General features: G+C 38.8%; 1 pseudogene; it reads right to left on the bottom strand.

Annotated features, from left to right (window-relative positions):
• Positions 1–3016: 3016 nt before the first annotated feature.
• LOC121422835 overlaps positions 3017–15165 on the bottom strand; it is a 49141-nt pseudogene continuing 36992 nt past the window's right edge.

The raw sequence follows: 15165 nt of genomic DNA, 5'->3' as shown, positions 1-15165 counted from the left end.
TCTTAACAATAAGTTCTCGGCAGTGACTACTCCACAGTAGACTTGTGTAGCAACGAAATTCGTATATCGTTTGTGTTCATTTTCCTTAAGACACAAATATAAACACATAAATGACTTAAGTTTTAAGACTCATTTTATCAAGGCAAAATACTGACTGCAATTTAAAGCAAAAATAGAATTAAAAAAAACTTTCATTTGTGAATGTAGGAAAAATATTTTACAACATTAATACTCCATCTGTCATGTCTGTGACGTATTGGTTCGATGTACCCTGTGTAGTCACCATGAAATAGCAAAAAAATACGCCTATTCTACAAACACTGATAAAGTGAAGAAGATAATAATTATATTTACATACTTTTTAAATAACACTGTGAACATGAAGCACGCCTTATTAAATACCTACTTTTGTCACTTCAAGAAGATTAAGTACATGGCATATCTTCTTGGCGTATACCTTCCTTAATATTAATGTTCTCAGTGCTCGTAAACTATAGCAATTAAACAGACACAATGCTACTTACATACATGTAAATTGTTACGTTATGAAGTAACATTGTGACCATGTATTTTGGAATATTAAGTAACTTAAGTCATAAACAAAAATATCATTCAAATCAATCAGGTGCAGCAAACCTTTCAATAACAACTCAATGGGTTAAATTCAATAGGTTAGTCATAGTTCATATGTCAAATAGGCCTAAATAAAATATATTACAATAGAAGCCAAATCCTTTTGCCTCGCTAGCCTGCATGTAGATAATTAATCAACTTGATTTAGATAATTAATCAACTTGATGTAAACAATGGAAAAAAGTCTAATTTACATCCAAACATCCAGCAATCACACTCTACTGAAAGCGGGAAATACAGCAAGAATCAAAGCAAAACAAAAAAAGTATTTCTCATAATTATTCAGCTAACTTTTTACGAAGTAACATGTGTACTATTTACAATACATAATTTTCATAGACTTCATATTCTTGAATTCAATACATTTTAAGCATTCATGGCTTGGTCTGTGTAACCCCGCTAATTTACATACATAAATTACAAACTCTCACAGTGACAATTTGATCATTAAAACATGTACAACATGGTAATCTTCACATTGGGCATCATGCCTAGATAATTTATGGGTCATCATTATGGCAATCTTAATACCACAATGTTCTAGATAGTACTTACATGTAGCATATAAACTCATTCAAAAAGCCTACGACTAAGCACAATTAATGTTTAACACTTGATCAGTTGTCGATTGTATTGCTTATCACAATAGAAAGAAACATATAAATGCAAATATGTTCATTTTTTGCATAATGCTGTGTGAAAGGTTAATTACAAACAACAGTAACAAATCAAAAACAAAGTGTGCACAAAATTAATTTGTTTTCAAATTGGCATTTTTTATATTTAGGTTGTTTTCTAGGTAATATGGATCACGATTATAATTTGCAATTTCATGGTCGGAAATATGCCAAAGAGAAAGGACGCAACGCATACAATCACGTAATGTGTTCACATTGTCAGGCACAAACTACAGTGCGTATCAAAAAAAGTTTACACTTTGAAAATATCCTGTAAAATTACACATTTTTAATGAAGATTTTTCCACATTTTAACATTTGTACAGATCTATTTAAGCAAATGACGATAAAACTGTCGAAAAATATTTTCGCTTGAGTGAGCACCACTTATATTTGAAAAGTTAGTGAAAAATGATTTGCGCAGAACTTTGAAATAATTATGCAAATAAAAGTAGACCTTAATCACGAAAAACACATGGAATTCAGCTAGTAAAATTGATTTGAAGATATATTTTACCATTTAAAACTTGTTTCCTTGCCCAAAACACTTCGAAGAGTGCATTGTGCTCACCCCATTTCCCCACACACCGAGGCCACCGAGATATTATTTGCTTTACACTGAGCTGTGATTTATATGAAATGGCTTAGGCTTGATTTTCATTTAGTTAATTATTGTCAAGCTTGGGAAAAGTATGGAGAAACAAGTATTAAATGAAAAATGAAATGTAAACCCACTTTAAACGATAAAAACTTAGTAAAAAAAATGCTGGAGATGTCTAATATAAACTTTTGTTTAGATTTAGTTATGTCCTCAGATCCAGCTGACACAAAAAGGTAAAAATTGTGCTTACTAAATGTTAAAATTTCAATTTGGGTGGCAAAATGGTTACAAAATTCTTGAATGTATCGGTTTTATTTCAATTGACTAAAGGTGCAAGGGAAATGTATGAGGAATGTTTCGCAGGGTAAGTTTGATTTCGCTCTTTCCCCTTGACACAGCGTGAAAATGAGCATTTCTGCGCAAACAGATTTCTGCGAGCTTTACAAAAATGGACAGTGCTTACTTAAGTGTAACATTCTGTCAAAACTTTTACTTTCAGTGGATAGATGAGACCCAAACCCAAGATTATAAGTGAAAAAAATTCCCACATGTTGTATATTTTTCAATTCCCAGGGCTTTTTCAAAGTGTAAACGTTTTTTTGATGTACGCATTCAAAGGCATATCAATTGATTATAATATATTTCATTTACATGATCATACACCTTAATTATTCCTTTACATTTTGATTACTAGTATGTAACGAATACTTCTCGCACTAAATGAGCAAGACGAGTTTGAAATTTTAATGTCAAAATCAGGTTGTGCAGAAAAATAGGACAAGATTGGTGTGGGATACGACAAACATGCATAATCTAGGATTTGCTCATTAGCATTTCTTTCGCATTCTCTGTTTAGTTTCTTTCACTGATCCCTGAAATGAGAATGGATGCAGACTAACACGTGGGTTCCTGCGCAAATCGTTTCTGATATGCCTAAATATTTCCTGTTTGTAATCTGCCATGTGTTAATGCTATGCTAAGCTCTTGGTCTTAAATCAAAGATGAGATTCCACTCTTACCATGAGTATCAATTTCATTGTAAAAACATGTTTAATAATTGTGAAATCTATCTCTGAAAACGGGTTTTCTTTTATGGGGGACGCACTGTATAGACATGATTATATATCTCATATCGGGTATTTCATATTTAGTAAGTCATTGGTTAAAACGGCAAAATAATTGTTACATCGTTCACAAAAATGGTTAATGAGATGGCAAATAATTCAACATTGTTGATAATAGCCATCCATGGCGTAATAACCATTTGAAAATATTTACTTGCGTACGAATTTACACGGTTATCAATCGTTGAAAACTAGCTAAATAACCAATTATCATCTATCTTTCTTTCTCTGCCTTTTGCTTTGTATTTGTCTATAGACGTATCCCGCCATAAGTCTCAGCTTGTAGGGTGTACGCCTTCTTCTTTAAACCAACATGTACATACTCATATTCTTCATAACAAATTGATTTTGTATGAATCTACATGTTTATGAAAAATGTAATGAAATGAAATGGAAGAAAACAAATGTTTATCCGAATTGAATTGAATCTTTAAACCGGTTTGGCGTGGTATCAACATCAAAGAAAGAAATGATAATATAATTCAATGAAATCAATGACAAAATAAGAATATGTAATACTTTATATACAATATACATTCGCGTTTGACAATATTACTTTTCCAGCATGTCCAGTGGAATATGAAATAGGACTCAAAGAAGAACTATGACATGTATGAAAATAATTCTTCTCCAGTGAAATTTGAAATTCAGAAATATTCAGAACAGATCTATTTTCCATTCAAATTTTGCAACTCCTGTGGAAAATCCCGATGACGCAGTCGAAGAACATCTCCAAGAAATTTAGGGGAAATTTGAATCATCCCCTAGGCTTATCTAAAGACATCATGGTGAATCTCTGAAAGCGTGCTTCGATCTATCTGGGTAACAAGCAATTTGATCGCTTAAACCTGCAAATCCCGTGGAAAAAGACAGATCAAGATGAAGCAGTTGCAAGTACAATTTCAGGATCTGGAAGGCAAAAAGGATTGGACATTTCCAAGAATTTGACGGGCGAGGTCAATCATTTTCTCACCCCGTGACTTGTCACTAAAGACTTCGTGGGGAATCTGTGAAGACGCACATTTATCTGGGTAGCGGGCCCGTTGATCATTTACAAGAGAACTGAGCATGTCCACATTCTGCTTAAAATCAGCTGAGTTTATTTTGCCTTTAACTTGATAGGCAAGAGAGGAAATGGAATGAGTGTAGTCATGTTGTCCATCAATGGCTAGTTTAGCAGCTTTGAGTGCCTTTTCTACACTCTGATGGCATTTGTAAGCAACCCATTCTAATGACGGCTCGTCATCGTGTGGGTTAAGATCATGTCGGGCAGCACGAAGATCTTCCTGCCCTTGCCGAAACCAACGGCGTGCATTGCGGATATCTGGTGTTCTTGAAGCAGAAGTAAAGAAATCCTCAAAATTCTCAAAACCAGATCCAAAGCTCCCTCGTCCTCTGAAACCACCTCTTCCCCCAAATCCTCCGAAGTGAGTATACCTCCGACGGTCTTCCCTTGCTCTCTTTTCAGTTGATCTGAAGATGTCTTCATAAAATGAACTTGTTCTTGAAATACCTTTTTCTAATCGCTGCAATTCACTTTTGAGATGTTTGAACGCTTCATGAAATAGTTCCTTCGGACCTTCTGGATGCTTGTCAGGATGCCATTTCAGCAACATTCGCCGAATAGCCTTCCTTCTATGTTCCTCTGGAAGCTTCCAGATCTCCTCCAATTCGATTGTCACCTGTCGCTTCGCTTGTTTCACGTCAGTTGGGAAAGATGATTCTTGATTCCCAGTAAGAGATGTTCCTGCATCTTCCGAGTAAACTTTTTCAGATAGAACAATCTCCATACCTGATGTGGACTTGGGGATGTGTATCTTATGCATGTCCAACACATTTGCTTCTATTGGTATGTCCTTTCCAATATTGATAAGATAGACAGAATTGAGTGATTCTTTGGATATCCTCTTGACAACTATTGCATATATGTAGTATTCGCCATCTTCATCAGTTTGTGCATATGCTATGAAATCATCAACACTAAAAGACGTCCAGGGGTCCTGCTCTATGAGATGATACAACTGTTCTGGAATGGTAGTTCCAGGATCAGGTAGCTTGAAACTTGTATCATCTTCCATGCTCTCTGCAGCAATGTTAAACTTCGCAAGTACTTTGTGTAAGGTAGATGGTGATTTCTGGGATAATAGGGCAGATACATGAATGTAGGCTTTATCTTCAAACACGTTTCCCAGGACTTGATTGACATTAATCACAACACTTAAGAGTGTTTCCGTTATACTTTCTCCTTCACTGTGTTGTACAAACAGCTCACTCTCATTGTTAATGAAGGAAGGTACTTCTGTTTCACTGCCTTCTATGTATTCACCATTGATTTGTAGAATCGAGTGTAGTCGCTGCATACACGTTATCTTCAATCCACTCAACGAATTTCTAAGGAGTGACTTGGTTTCCTCATCAACCATTTTTCCATTGTCCTTCATGATGATACAAACTGCCTGGAAAAATTCCTTCGAATGCAGGATCTGAAGTCTTCTTGCAAACTCACAAGGCTCTTGTCCACTACACCTTTGCGACTCATTCCCAGCCTTGCTCAGTATTTCTTTCACCTTCTTGCTTACTAATGTCGGTCTCATCTTCTCAGGAAGTCTAGCTACAACTTCTTGTCCAGTGCGTTCTTGATCTTGAAAGAACTTGATGAGGGGAAGCTTAGATTTACGAAGTCTGCGTAAGTAGTGGTCAACATCATTAAGTAGTAGATGATCTGATCGTTCCAAGTTTTGATGACATGATGGAAGGTAGAGAGCGTGTCCAGAATGAAATAAAGCTGCTACCTGCCTTTGATCTGTCTTTCTAAGCTCTTCATACAGTCCGGTTGTTGCCCTCTCTACCATGCTTACTACATTTGGGTTTCCCCATGCATTCTTCCCTCTTTCATAGATACTTCTGAGAACGGAAGCATATTGTCGAATGGAGGCTTTGCCTGTTCCACCAAGCAGCTGAAATAACTTGAAGAAAGGAACCCACTTGTCAGGCAACTGGTAAAGAAAAGGCTCGAAATTCCCTTCCAAAGTACGAGAGATCTGTTCTGCTTTCACCAAGCGATGTTCATCCTCGAGCTCTAGAAAGACAATTGGAACATTTTGCAATTCCTCTCTAATGATACAGCATCTTTCACATGGAACTTCATGAGAGCAGCTTTTCCCTGTACACTTGGAAGAAAGGAAGGTCATTATTTCATGTAGCACCCTGGATAGAACTTCCGAGAAGGTTAGCTTTTTGCTGTCATCCTGTTGGAGTCTGTTGCATATATTCTGCAGATGTTGAATAACACTCTTTAGTTCAGGCTCTTGTGCCTTGCCCAGCTGATTATCTAGTTGGGTTTTACAAGACAAGCATTTCCTTATTGCATATTCAGGCAAGATGCTATTAGTAGACCATATCAGTTTTGTGTATTGAGAGGATAATGAGCTAGAATACCTCATGAGTGTTCCATCCTTGATGAAAGGTGAGTGAATGGATTCTAATTGTTGGTCAATCCTGTCAGTAACAAGAAAATCAATCACACTGGCTTCCTGGCAGAAGATATAGTTTTTGTGAAGGCTACAGTTCCCGACCAATTCTGACACGAGTGCAGTGGACTTGATTTTCATATCTTTGGCATCGGGGTATGATTCCCGCACCCGATGGGCAAACGAAAGGAACAAGTCTGCAGTAACGGTGGTTTGTAGTCCTATTTCACGAAGGAATGCAAGCCCCAGTTGCTTTATGATATGTTTTGAAGGAAATTTGTCCTTCAACATCAAGGAGAATACCTTGACTTCTGGGTCATACAGGTCCCTGGCCTTGAGCAGGTTTCCAGACATACCATTTATGAAACAAAGTTCTCTCAGTCCTAACCTAATATCCCTATAATTCTGTTTTTCAGGGTTGGGTAGAGAATGCAGCAGCTGTTTGATTCGTACAAGATGTTCAAGACGGCTTTCCTCGCTGAGCTGACCAAAGGCTGGCAAAATGTACTTCATGTACACATCAAACTCTGTTGTATCAGTTAGTGCTAGCTGCTTGTATAATGGTTCAAGTAATTTGTTGTACTGCAGAAATATAGCACCAGACCCATCAATCCATTTATCTTGTTCCTTTTCAGGAATCATACTTGGGAGAACAAGGACTGTTTCACATTTCCTGATACTGACAAAGTCACCTGCAATGGTCTTGAAGCAAGGAAGACACCTCACTGTCCTAAGATCAGCATCACAATAGCAAAAGAATCTGAGGATTTCATTATGTTGTCTTTCTTTCAGAATTTTGAATCTTCCAGGGTCTCTTTCTACCCAGTACATCAAAGCATCTAGAACCCTTGCATTATTCCCCATGTGCTCATGAAGGACAAAGTGCTCTATCAGTCCACAATTGTCTTTATGTAGAACAGACTTTTCAATCTTGTAGACATTAAGTGATTCAAGTGCTGAATAGAGTGGCCAAGTATACCTTGCCGACTCGCTTGGCTGATCCATAACCGTTGAAGATAAGCGAAAAGGAGCTACCTGATGAGAATGATTACGTCTGGCATCAGTTGGCTTGGTTTCTGTGACTGGCAATATTGCCCAGCTTCCAAGTTCAACTTTGAGATTCTTAGCGAATTCATTGAAGTCTTCTACATTTTTACTCAACAATTCAAGTAGAATCCATAACCTACAAAACCATTTTAATGGATGGCAGGGGAGATGAGTTAGCATTTTATTCGCTGCGCACTTGAGATACGGAAAGCAACCATCAAGAAGTTTCGATACCTCTCTCACATCAATCTTACAAAACACATCAGCTTTTTGTGACAACCTGTGTAAGAAATCAATGTGTACGAACCTATGACTCTGAGGCCAGAAAAGATCACAGAATTCTGTTGCAAATACTTGATCGTCATGTGAGAACTTCCGTAATGTTTCATCCATGGTTAAGAGCAACGGTAGACCATGGAGACTTTCTTTAAAGTTAGGTTCTTTACTCCTCTCGCAGTAGTTGATAAGTCCAATCAGTCTATCTTTGTTGTGGATCCTCGAGTTTGAAATTGCTATTGGTAACTGCCTCTGAAGGGGATTGTCTCCACGAAGGAAAGATATCACATGGGAAGGTGTAACTTCACAAACTTCATAGTTTGGTTCTCGCCCACTGTTGATTGCCCCTTGATTAAGATGTTTGCATACATTACGTAAATTGTGAATTATCCATATTGGAGACTCTATTAATGGGAAAGTCACTTCGATCAGGGTGTCTTTTAGCTTGTTGATGCTTTCGTGAATCTCAGGCGTCATGCTACTTGTGTAGTGGTCAGTCATCTGCTCTGGCAGTGTGTTAAAATATCCAAGATCTGACCCATCTGGAGAGGGGATGGGCGTTTTCCAACTCAAGAAAAAGTAATTTCCATCACTATCATTTCGACAGAGTGAAGGAAACAGCAGTAAGGCTTCCACAACAACAATTTCAAACACAGCATCTTGAAGTTGTCTCCAGTACGATCCTTTTTCGGCGTTAGGAAAGTAGGTGTGGTATTTTTCAAGAAGCTTCTGGACCTTGTTTTTACTTGCTAGTGATCCTGACCAGTCATATTTCTCTATGAAAAACTTCTGAATCCATGACAACAACTTTACGTAAGCAGGTGCAATAACTTTCTGAGTAATGTAAAGGTTCCACTTTGTTTGCTCATCCGTTTTGCTACCTTCCCACAAATGTCTTCTGCTTTCATTGTCCAAGGCAAAGTATCCATGCACATGAACCGGAAGTCCCGTCTGAATAGGAAGTGGTAGAAAGCAGAAAGCCTTACCATTGATTCCCTTTCTTCTTTTACCATTATTTCTCTTTCTTCTGTCAGGTAGACGAGCAGCAAGAGCTCCAACTGGAAGTAACCTATGTGTTTTCCTTGTGTGTTCTTCATCTGCATCTGAATAACTCACTTGCTGGGATATCACCCAATCCTCTTCTCTTTTTACCCCTTTCAGTTTCATCTGGTAGATGACTTCCACTTGTTCTGATTTCAAGGTTTCATCGCCTTGTTCTGTCAAGGCAATGTCCTGAACTTTCTGCAGAAAATCCATTTTCTTCTCACCTTCATTTTGAGTCATTTCTGCACTGACAATATTAGTAGATCTGATATCTCCTGAATTTGTTACCTTTGAGATGCTGATTTTGGTGACGTTTTTTAGAAACAATAGACATTCAAATGCCGCATTCTCAAAATCCCGAAGTAGCTTCCGAATATCTTCATCTTGCCAGACATTGGGGCTTAGGGTTGAAGCTTCTTGTCGCAATGGAAAACGAAAAATGGTAAAGTCTTCTTCTTCGCCTGTGAGTATGTCTTCCATATAGCACTGAAAGTTATGTGGGTAAGAACAACGCACACTGCTATTAACTTTGATCTGACGACCTGGTCTTGCTGGGTTTGCTCCTGGAACATACTTCAGAAGAGGGTCAAACATACACCATCGTTCACCTTTGGAGATGAAACTAGGACAATCTGTAAGTTGATATACTGCATTGAATCCTACTCCATAACGCCCAATCTTTCCCATATGGTCAGCTTTACTTCCTTCTCCAAGATTCTGTATCCCGCGAATATCATCGTCGGTGAAAGACTGATTGTTGAAGACACAAAGAGCAGGACCCTGCAAGGCTTTCATGCTATCTCCTAGAAGCTTGTGTCCCTTGTGTTTCCGAGGATCGTACACAAAGTGGATTTCAGTAGCTCCAGCATCGTCAGCATTTTGAAGAAGTTCTTTCAGTATTGTTTCATCGGATGGGTAAGAGTCGAGAATACGTTTGATGCGGGTTGTAAGTTTCTCATGTTGGCCGAATTCTTCTTCTGGGAAACCCATATCGAATGCCTGAAGCATCTGTTGTCGAATATCCTTCACTTTCAGCTTTCTTGCGACCATGAAACTGATTTTTGTATGACACCTATGAAGTTCAATTTCATCATTTTCAAACCAATCCACATCACTGTAGCACAGATCCGATACAGGCCTCATGCAATTCTGCTCATCTGGGAGAAATGTATCTGCATGTTTTTCTTCTCCGTGGGATAAATCTGCAAGTCGTTGTGCAGCTAAGATAGCCACCTCCGTGTCATCATTACTTAATGGTTGCTCATTACTCTTTTTGTACAGTAAATGAAGAACATCTTCATAGTCTCTGGTCTCAAACTCATTCTTCAATCCTGCATGTTTTAGAAGACTTGGATATCGTTTAAGGAAAGGAGAAGCTTCGAATAGATACGGTGGAAGGCCGCCTGCATCAGCAATCACAGAAATTACAACAAACCTGCTGTCTACGAGGAAGAATGGTTGATTCTGCAGATCATTGGAAATTCCATCAACAACGCTTTCTCTACATGTATTTTCAACATGCTCATAGATGTCCTCGCACAACCTTTCCAAGTCACGATTAGAAATGGATTTACTATTCACTTCATAATGACTCCGAATGTTCGAAAACTGCTGGATTACATCTTCAGTAGAGGGATATTTGTGACTGATACCAAGAAAGTCCTCAACGTTACAGGGAAATTTCCAATCTTTTGATTCGTGCACAACATTGTACATACTGCTTACAATATTTCTCTTAGAATGAGAATAGATGTCATTAGCAGATGCATAAGGGCAGGTGTTAGAGATGTTCACCCATGGAAGAGCAGGGTCTCGGTTTCTCTCACATAAGATAGGCAAGAATGGAATTCTCACAAGATGTTCTTTAAAATGTCCCTCCCTACTCCAATCACCCCTTCCCAACTCCTCTGACAGATACTTCAGTAGAGCCTTGGATCTATTTCGAGCCGCTTTCTTGTTGGTTGAATGCAGGATGTGAACTGAATGGCACCTCTCAAGGAAAACTTCGTCATGAATATTATCCTTTACCATTCCCAACTGAGTTAGTGATGTTAGAGTGTTGGTGTCATTGAACATGTTTCCTCGGGGAAACACCTCATCAGACTTAGAATACAGAGGCGCAACTTTACCCCTCGGGTGTACTAGATCACAAGGCTTCTTTAGGTTAGGTCCCCCTACTACTGGTATGCATTTAACATCTTTCAACTTCTGTTTTAATGCGTCTCCACGTTTGTTTAGTGCAAACAGAACCAGTTGATTTCTCATGTAACTCTGCACCTGACCGATTCGTGGGAGAAAGGCTTCTGTGAAGAATCTATTGAAATCATAGGTACTTTTCAGAACCCTGTCAAGAAGATCTACTCTCTCTAGTGCTCTCCATGTTTTATCAGTAAGTGACATCACTTGCTTTGATGGAAGGTAGTTGCTCAGAACCTTTCTCACAATATCCCTCACTGATGTCTCTTTTTGGACTTCCTGACCGAGGAACACGACTTGTGAAAACTGATGCAATTCGTTATCGTTCCAGAACAATGATGGTTCATGACCGTCAAAGCCATTTAACATTGCCTTGTAGAAAGCATTAAACAATGCTGAACATTCAGAGTTCCTCGGAACATCATCGGTATCAGGCCATAACTGGTCAGGCGAAATATCTGGACCATAAACCTCCTTTACACGCTGAATAAACACAATGTCAGACATGAGTGCAATGTAAGCCCGGCATATCACATCTACGAGAAGCAGGTGATTCCACTTCTCAGATATCAGCCTTCCATTGGGAACTGGCATGTGAAGACTCCTCCGATCCTCTTTGCCAGCGAAGGCACCATTGATATGCACTGGAAACATGCTTGTTATTGAGAGAGGAAGAAAGCAATATATCTTTTTCTCAAATGAAGACATCGATGGTTTGTGGAAGGGAAAGGCAACCGCACCTTCAGGAGACAATCCACAATCTTTCCCCTCTGAAGATCTTGCAAGAGCAGAAGCTTGATCAGAGGTCTTACAGGTAACTTTGACATTTTCCAGGTATCTAACACGTTCTGGTTCATGAGCAATCACTTCACTTCCCTTTGAAGTCATTGTAAATTTAAAGGATTCTGTTGAAATTTCAATGTTGTCATTACTCATCTTATTTGACTGCTCGGTCTGAATGGTAAATAACTCTTCCGCCATGGAAGGATCGTTACATTTCTCATCAAGAAAAAATAGGGCAACCCTCTTGACATTTTTGGTAAACACCAAGAGGTTGTGAGATGATCCCCACATTTTTTTCATCAAGTCGATCAGTTTCGCCCCATCGTAGCTCTCCTTGCATATCTGACCTTTCTGCGCAGCTTCTTGTGAACGAAGAGGCAGTCTAAAGAGCGTTCCATTGTAGTTGAATGAGTCACTCTTTCCACTGAAATCAATGCCAAACACTCCATGGAATGGCTTGAACTGATCGGGAAATCTCCGGAGTGCTTTGCTATTACTCAATCTGAGACGGATACCAGGTTGTTTTTTGTTTGGGAGAACGTTGCCAAGGTGTGAAGTATGAGGGTCAAAAAACTGCATGCAATCTCTGCTAACAAAACTGGGAACATCAGTAATGCGGTAAACCGAGTTAAAGCCAGTCCCAAATTTTCCAATCTTTTGGGCATCCTTTTCCTTGGTACGTCCGCCAAGACGGAGAATGTTTTCAAAGTCTTGGTCTGTGAACACTGCATCGTTGTATACCCAGAGTGCTGGTCCCTGACATGAAATCATTTCAGGATTGAACAGCTTTTGGTTTGCATCTTCATTTTTCCTCATGTCAATAAGAAAATGAACAACTTCAGCACCAGCATCTTCTGCATTCTGTATCATCTCACTAACAATAGCAGTGTCGACATAGTTGTTCTTTAGGATATTATACAAGCGCATAGTCAGGTCTTCATGCTGGCCAGCTTCTGTGAAACCATCCAATTCCTCTGAGTCAAGAAGAAGTTGACTGACAGGTCGTACTCGTAGGAATGTAATCAGCTCCATTGGGATATCTGAATGAATCAACGTAAAGTTTTCATAATCATCTATCTCCTCATTTTCAGTGCTTTGTCTCAACTATTCCCTGTCTACATATGCACTATCTTCAACGGGGATAAGATGGCATTCCCCTCTTTTAGATGGTATGAGTAATTGCAGCCTCGCATCTTCCGTGAGCTCAGCAGAAGCATGCAAATGGTGGAGAATCTGAAGTACAAGTTGGCGCTGTCTTTGTTGGAAACTTTTACTAACTCCAGTGGAGTTACATTCTCTCTTGATGTCATATAGAATTTCAACCAGAGCTCTGGCGTTTGTGTCCATGTTTCTCTTCACTCCAAGTCTTTCAAACAAGTCTGTAAACATACAGGCTGATTTGGGAATAGATGCCATGTAAGGAGCTAGATCAAATGGCAGACCACCTGTACACATCTTGCTTGGTTCAGAAAAGCCACTTCCATTCCACACACAACACTTCACTCGATCTAAGATCAAGTTCTTGACACGTGAATCATGCTGCAATTCTTCATTAACAAATCCATAGATCGCCTTTAGCATAGGTATTATGTCACTAACATCTCGTCCTGTTCTCTCTCTAGCATAATCCACACAATACTCTAATTGTGCTATGACGTCCTCGATCACTGGATTTTGGGATGTTATTCCAAGCTCGATAAAAACTTTGGAAAAGAGATCTTGTTCGGAAACAAATGATTTAGAAGCTCCAGACGATAGCGCAGCTTGCTTTGATTCGATCAGAATCTCTTGAGGAGTTGCCAGTCGAGACGAGGTTTTGCCATGCCATTCAATATCTATTGGGTAATATTCTGGAGGAGACTGTCTGCAAGGAATGCATTTTTTTCGTTTCATATGATCAATAACATAAGTGGAAAGAAGACCCGGGTTATTGCTAAGGAGTTCTAGAAGCAAGTGAGACTTGTCAGGGTCTTGTGATTCCTCAATCATGTCAACACATGCAATTAGTTCGGATGAAGAAACTTCACTTTTCCCACGCATGCCAAGCTGACTGAAAGCCTCTACAATCTGAGGTGAATCAAATGGATCCATTGGAAATACCCCTTGGGATTCAAACAGTTTGTAGATCAATGGGTCTCGTGGATCAAGTAGTTCTGAAGGACTAACCAACGATGCATTCTTATTGGGAATGAATTTCATTTCACGGAGAATACCCACTATTGATTTGCAGTTTATCTTGATATCTTCCCATCGTTCCATAATCCATTGCAAAGCTACTTGTCTTTCATGTTTTGTGTAAAGTTGCCCTTTACGAATTTCTTCCAAAACATTTACTATGACTTCATACTTTGAAAGTGGACATGCTTCTAACTTTTGTAGTAAACATTGATTTGATTTTGCCCTTCCATCAATCAATAGCCCTGTCAACTTCAATGGGTTAGGAATATCTACCTGATTGCATTCAATATATCCCAAGGATTCTTCTACACTGAATGAATGTTTGTTTGACTGGCCAGTTCCATCTACTCTCCTAAACAGTGGAAAGTGCTTAAGAAGTTCCTTCCCATTATCACCAAGCTTCGCTTGTGCAAGAAATTCTACAAGGGTATCTCTATAACTCGTGGAGAATGAACGGAGCTTTGGGATCAGTAACTTCTCATCAGAAAGCAAAAGACATTGAACTACCCCATCAGGTGTTGGCATCTTGATATATCCATCCCGAATGACAGCTGGATGGAGGAGAATACAACCAGGACAATCTATGACTCTCATTCCAATATCATGCAGAATGTTTTCAACATCATCTGTCAATTCGACTTTGCCATCAGCCGTACTGTAGCATCTCTGGATAACCCTTGACTTGGAATAAAGTGGAAGAAGTCTCCTGGAGTCACTATCATCTGCAAACAATGGTAATAGATGGGTACCATTAAAGAGTAGTAACTTACGTGGACTTTCCCTGTAAAGCATCGACCAGACTTCTTCAAGCCAAGTTTTGAGTGTAGGCTCTTGGGGTTCATGTATCCAGATTCCTTGATCATCTATCCAAGATCTCTCCAAAGTCTTCAAGAGCTTTGCTACAATGTCGATGGTTAAAGTTTTCAGCTGATAATGTCCACCTACACAAGAAGAGAATGGCAGAAAATTCCATGAATTTGTTTAAGCTATATTTCCCAATGTGAATGAAATATTTTCTTATATGCAAATATGAATCATATAATAATTTTTAAAATTTGACTTAAATGGTATGAACATTTTTTCCGTTATCAACTTTCTATTTTTCAATTTCCCACAAACGTATGTTCTGAAAAAAG

This window comes from Lytechinus variegatus, chromosome 10 (genome assembly GCF_018143015.1).
Source record: "Lytechinus variegatus isolate NC3 chromosome 10, Lvar_3.0, whole genome shotgun sequence".
In the NCBI taxonomy this organism is placed as follows: Eukaryota; Metazoa; Echinodermata; class Echinoidea; order Temnopleuroida; family Toxopneustidae; genus Lytechinus; species Lytechinus variegatus.
This window is presented reverse-complemented; position numbering and strand designations above follow the sequence as displayed.